The 6,149-nt window shown below is 42.7% G+C and overlaps 1 pseudogene; it reads right to left on the bottom strand.

Annotated features, from left to right (window-relative positions):
- Positions 1 to 264: 264 nt before the first annotated feature.
- On the bottom strand, positions 265 to 5,924 carry LOC105990072 (annotated as a pseudogene).
- Between the last annotated feature and the right edge of the window lie 225 nt (positions 5,925 to 6,149).

The raw sequence follows: 6,149 nt of genomic DNA, 5'->3' as shown, positions 1-6,149 counted from the left end.
GACTTGCTGCCTTTCCTGCTACACTCCTGCTGCTGCTCAGCAAGCACGCATGCAGTCCCGTGGTGCCCAGGCTCACCGGCTCTCTTCAAGACTTGTTTTTGACTGCAAAGCAGGCATGGGGCAAAGTGGAGACCTGGGAATTGGGCTCCTCACCACATCTTTGGCCTGATCTTGTTGCTCCTTGAGCATACGGTAAGTGGCCCTTTCCTTGTTAAATTTTCTGCGCAAGAGGGCTGCCCACACCGCCCTCCTGTTAAAGCACATGTATGAGGCTACGATGTGAATGATCGCAGGTTCAGATGATGCCGGCTGGGGCTTGGTGAGGCTGCTGGTGATGTTGGTGTTTGCTTTAGCCAGAGCTGGCGTAGTACTTGTCTGATGGTTGGCCTCTTCTTAGGATTATCAGTCATCAGATAGAAGAGCATTCTTGAGTTCAGGAAAAAAGGATTTTCGTAGTTTGAATTTGCCTTCTAAACCTCAATTCTCAGCACAGTCCATGATCTCCCTTTAGACGGCACGTTGCCCATGACTATAAAATAGAGCAAGACAAGTCAATTTCAGTCAAATCAGGGACCTACTAAGAAAACCACCGAAGAGATAAAGGCTTTTGACAGTGAAAGTGATACAAATTGGGAGAGCCAGGCACCAGTGGCTCATGCTTGTAATGCTAGGCTGAGATGGGAGGAAGTATTCCTTTCATCTATTAGACCTGGGGGTTTATCTGAGGGAGTGTGGTAGACAAAGACTGTCTGCAATAGAATGAGGAAGTATACTTACTGGCTGCACTTGTTGGTTGTTGGTGCAGTAGATTCTGTAGATAAAGGACAACATAGTGGAGCATGTTCATTTCCAGTGGGAAAGCAAGCAGGAAAGTTTGAAAACTCCTCTCTCCAGAAACTAGGGATGTGGTTCCAATGATACATGGCATTGAGCAACCAAAGCCAAGAGAAAGCACAAGACTCTAAGGTCATGCCCCACTCCAGGCACAAGCAAAAGGAAAATACGATGCCACAGAGCTACCTTCTCCAGCCAATTCTGAGTATTTCAAAAAAAGGGTCTTAGAAAGTTGTCCCAAATGGAGGACATATTTCACCAAGACACATGCTGAGAGGAGGAAAGGGAAACTATTCAGAAAGCAGAAATGAAGGGAAGCTTGCAGAAGTCTATGGCAAGGTTAAAAGTGCAGATGAAAGCAATTATGTAACAGATTCCCTGTGCTGGTGTGACCCCAGGGGTAAGCATAAGCAAGGTGACCTCAGACCTGCCGAGCCTGCTTCTGGCTTGGGTCTGGTAAGCTCAGGATACAGTTGGGTCATGGGTGATTCTTCTCTGCACCTCAGATTCTACGGTTTAAGGGCTTGTATTCTCTAAGAAGAAAACACAGGTATCTTTTGTGTATCCCATAGAATTAGTAGATTGTCTTTGGGCTTTTCCTAATGTTAATTCTGTCAAACTAGAACTATGGGAGCTGTTTCCACCTTCTGGTGTCTTCTTTAATTTTTTCTTCAATTTTATTTTTCTTGTCCTTGTCCCAGGGCACATGGTCCTAGGGCACAGGACCTAGGTCCTGTCCTTGAGCTTTTTCTGCCCAGAGCTCACTCTACCACTTGAACCACAGCTCCACTACAGCTTCTTGCTGATCAACTGGGGATCAGATTCTCAGTGGAAACAACTGAGGAAAGGCTGGCTGGAAACAACTGCCTTCCTCTCGTCTCAGCCTAGGGTTACAAGCACGAGCCACTGGTGCCTGGCTCTCACAATTTGTATAACTTTGGTGAGTTTTCTTACTAGGTCCCTCATTTGACTGAAATTGACAGGCTCCATATGGCTTTTTCACAATATCTTCCAACTAAGGAGTATGTGATCTTCAGCTACTTACAGCTGAGAGTCCCAATTTGGGTTTCTATTATGGATGCAATCAGCCACGGTCTACATTTAGGAGGCAAGGGATGTCATGACAATCGGCATTTTTATTACCCATGGAGTGAATTTGATATGACCCTTTGCCCTTTAAACAAAGAGTTAAGAGGCTACAAACATCTGTCTCAAACCTTAAGGAAGTGTAAGATATTGAAATGCCTTAAAAATCAAGAGGGGATTAAATGAAGTAGGTAGCTTCCATTTGGGAACGGCCTGACATAGCGAAGGGGCCTTGTTTTTCCAGAAGCCTTTCTACAGCTGCCATCTCCCTAAGAGAGTAGAGTTAGCAATAATTAGGGGGTTACTTCCAACCCATGAGCCAGTCAGGGGACCATCAAGGTGAAGTTATGGGTGAGGGGAGCTGGGAAAAGAGAGACACAAGAGATTCCAGTGCGGCCTGTGGCTTAGAAGGTATATATAAAGCTGGGGGGGGGGTCCTTTTAAGGAAAGAAGCAAAAGGAGGAGGAAGGACAGCATGAAAGAAGAATCTGATTGAGAGGAATGTTTTGAGAGTACTCAGCCTGAAGCAGCATCTAAACAGAGCTCATCAGGACTTCCCCTTAGGGAGATGCAGAAATGACAGATCAAAAGGAGCAGTGAAGATCTCAACACATGGACAGAGTCAGGAAGTTTAGAATGTAAGGAATGTCTAACAATTTCCCAAGAGTGTAACAGTTACATGGAGTAAGCTATGCTTAGACCTCACCTCTCAGTCACCCAGTCTGTATTCTGTAAAGGCACATTACAGTGGGGGACTTGGTGCTTTCACTTTCCATCAGTCAAGCCTCACTTCTAGGGTTTTGTTTGTTTGTTTTGTAGTTTCCAGAGCAATTTCTTTATTAAAATCTATTCAGTGTGGCATCAGCAGTGGGCCTGTGTGTATTGTGCTGATAAATAAGCACTGACTGAGAAGATTTAACCGGTTTGTCATTAAATAAGTCTCAGTTTTGTGTGTTTGTTTGTTTTTGTCAGTTGTGGGGCTTGAATTCTGGACCTGGGAGCTGTCCCTCAGCTCCTCAGCTCAAGGCCAGAACTTTACCACTTGAGCTACAGCGCCACTTCCTGTTTTCTGGTGGTTTATTCGAGATAAGAGTCTCAAGGCCTTTCCTGCCTGGTCTGGCTTTGAACCATGATCCTTAGATCTCAGCCTCCTGAGTAGCTAGGATTACAGGCATGAGCCACCTGCACTTGGCCTAAGTCCCAATTTTTATCACATGGTATTATACATGGTTATCTATTGAAACAGATTTCTTTTTTTAACAGATCTTAGTTTAAAAAAGTTACAGACACTGTGAGTTCTGTGTAAACTGGTGGACAGCAAGTTAGTTCCTTTGTTCTGACTGACAAGCCTCAACTTCACCAAAGAATAAAGAATGTAGGCCAAAGAAAGCATAATCGGTCACTCATATAGAACAGTATTATTTCTATAATTTGAAGCTTTCTGAATGGACGGGTTCAGGCCTGATCCAACGTAAAAAGATTACACAATGAATAGGCTATAGGGAAATTGTACAATATGTTCTTAACTTTAACCATTAACAGCTTAACCAGTACTATATTATTAAATTCTATTCAAAATCCAAAGCCTCTCTTGGCCTTGGTGGCTGCTGCGGGAGTTTGTCCTGCACAGCCCAATGCTCAGTGGCAGAGGCTTTGGCTTTCAAGTCCCAAGCATTTAAAGAATGGCTTCAGTTGTCAAGAGTAGTACAGGAGGGCTGTGCTTTAGTAAGGCACATCCTATCACAGGGGCTTGAGGGTACACTCCTACTGTTACAGCTAGGAAAACTCTGGTGCACAGGACAAGACAAGGAGAGAAAGCAATACCTTTCCAACCAAATGGGGAATTTAAAAACAAAATCATTTTTCTTTCATTTGCTGTGATAACCAGCAAATGCCATCCTTAAATTAAAGAGGGGAGGGCCCACAGCCCTGGTCTGTCTGAGCAGTCTGACCGGCATGCAAGCATGGTCTTAAAAATGAAGGCTATCTATAACTCTATGGTACAAGTCCTGACCGCATGGCAGGGCGACACTATTTCTTTGCTTGCTTTGTGACCATACCTCGGGGTGGTGTGACGGGTCTTGTGGCATTCGGCTTCTTTTTTTCTGCAGGCTTTAAAATCTGGAAGGAACACATTAGCATGTCATCCCTGCTCATCATGGCCCCTGCATTGTCAACTTCTCCACAGTAATTTGGCACAGAAAACAGTGACCAATTAACTGCCTCTTCGCAAAAAACTCAGATCTGTCTTCAACCACCTGATAGGCTCTACACATAAGGTGCAAATCATGCTTATGGAGAAATTTGGCAACCACTTCTACAACAAATGTGAAGAACATGCCACCTCTGTCATTGTCACCCAGCCTAAGATATCTTGATCGGGGCCAGACCACAAAAGATCACAAAGACTACCTTAATCGGGCACATCAGCTGATCGCATAATTCGACGAATCTGCTCCATAGATTGAAGATGTGGTGATTAAACCCCCGTGACAGACAGAATATTTTCTCTTCCTCGATGGCTGCTATCGGCCAGCAGTTAAAACAGTCTGCAAAAGTCTTCCAGAGTTTAATGTTGTATCTTCTTTTACATTCATCATAAAACCCATCAATTCTACTGATGCTGGTTCACTCGTGGTTGTCTTTGGGAAGAAAGAAGTTCTCAGAATATTTGATCTTGTAGGCCAGTAAGAGGCAGATGGTCTCTAGGGACTGCTTCCCCCTTGTCCACATAAGTCCTTCAGAACATGTAGTTGCTTTCTGACAGGAAGCCCCTGTATTCAAAAAGTTGAAGCAAATCATAGAATTGCCCATGGATGTCACCATATATTTTGAGTGGTGCTTCAAGTTCTAGTAGGATAGGCTGACTAAGAAAGATCTCCTGGGACTTCAAACACAGTCCTCTGATTTCATTCTCCTGCAGCTGGACATATATATAACATACGATATATATATATATATATATATATATATATATATATATATTATAAAGATACTATATGGAAGGGTTACACTTCTGTAAGGTATGAGCATTGTTACCTCCTCCTTTGTTTTTCCCTACCATCCCTTCTCTCGCCCCCTCCACAACTGCTCCCCTCCCAACAAAGTTGTATAAAGTTCCTTTTCTACCTAGTGTCTTGTACATCTCATTGTTACAATGGGTCAACCTTTATCCTTATTTCAACATTTTGTTCTTTCCCTTCCTGTCCCCAAATTAGAAAAATGTAGATATAAGATTCAGGGCACCAGAATCAAATACAGTGACAACAGGGGTTATAGCATAGGAGAAGAACCTATAAAAGAAACAAAAAACCATTACATAGTACATTATAAGAATGTTAAAGACCACAGAAAGAAAGATAAAAGGACTTGTGTCCCTATCCAGGTTTCATTTCACTTAGCACCATTTTATATGGTCAAATGTACATAGCTTTTGACCTCTTCTGCTTGTTCCAGACATATACTAGTTATTGCAAGTAAGGGAAATCATAGCACCTATGCTTCTATGGGCCTGGCTTACTTCACTTAATATAGTTTTTTCCAAGTCTTTCCATTTCCTAACAAATGGGGTGGTGTCATTCCTTCTGATGGAGGTATAGAATCCCATGTGTGTATGTGTGTGTGTGTGTGTGTATGTGTGTGTGTGTGTGTGTGTGTGTCCCATTTTCTTGATCCATTCATCTACTGAGGGTCATCTGGGTTGATTCCTTATCTTAGCTATGGTAAATAATTCAGTTGGACATTCTTACCTGGCTTGGACATTCTCACTTCCAGCAGTCAGTGTCTGATGCTGTGGATGTTGAGTTTGTCAATATCCACCACTGCCTTTTCACATTGTAATTTAACTGCCTTGGGACTTGACTCTAAGCAAAGAGGACAAAGTGTTAACATTTTGGACATAGTTTTGTGAGGATTTAAATTTGTATTGAACTTTTTATTCTTTGTGCTGCTGGACACCAAATCCAGGGGTTGCGTATGCCATACATACCTTTATTGAGATACATTTTGGGGTCTATTTCCACTGTGACTGAGTGACTGAACTTCAGTGATAATAGTGAAAATAAAACATCCCTCTTAAGGTAGTTAAAAAATTATACCTGCAAGCATGCAGTTAAGATAACAATGCTACGTTCACTGGATCATGTTAAAATGACATAGATGTAAAGCTCTTCTAGAATATCAAAACAAGTAACAAGAAACTGGTGTGGTGGCTCATGCCTATAATCCTA

The sequence above is a fragment of the Dipodomys ordii genome, unplaced genomic scaffold (genome assembly GCF_000151885.1).
Source record: "Dipodomys ordii isolate 6190 unplaced genomic scaffold, Dord_2.0 Scaffold62, whole genome shotgun sequence".
NCBI lineage: Eukaryota > Metazoa > Chordata > Mammalia > Rodentia > Heteromyidae > Dipodomys > Dipodomys ordii.
The sequence above is the reverse complement of the archived record's forward strand: the minus strand, read 5'-3'. Positions and strand labels throughout refer to the sequence as shown.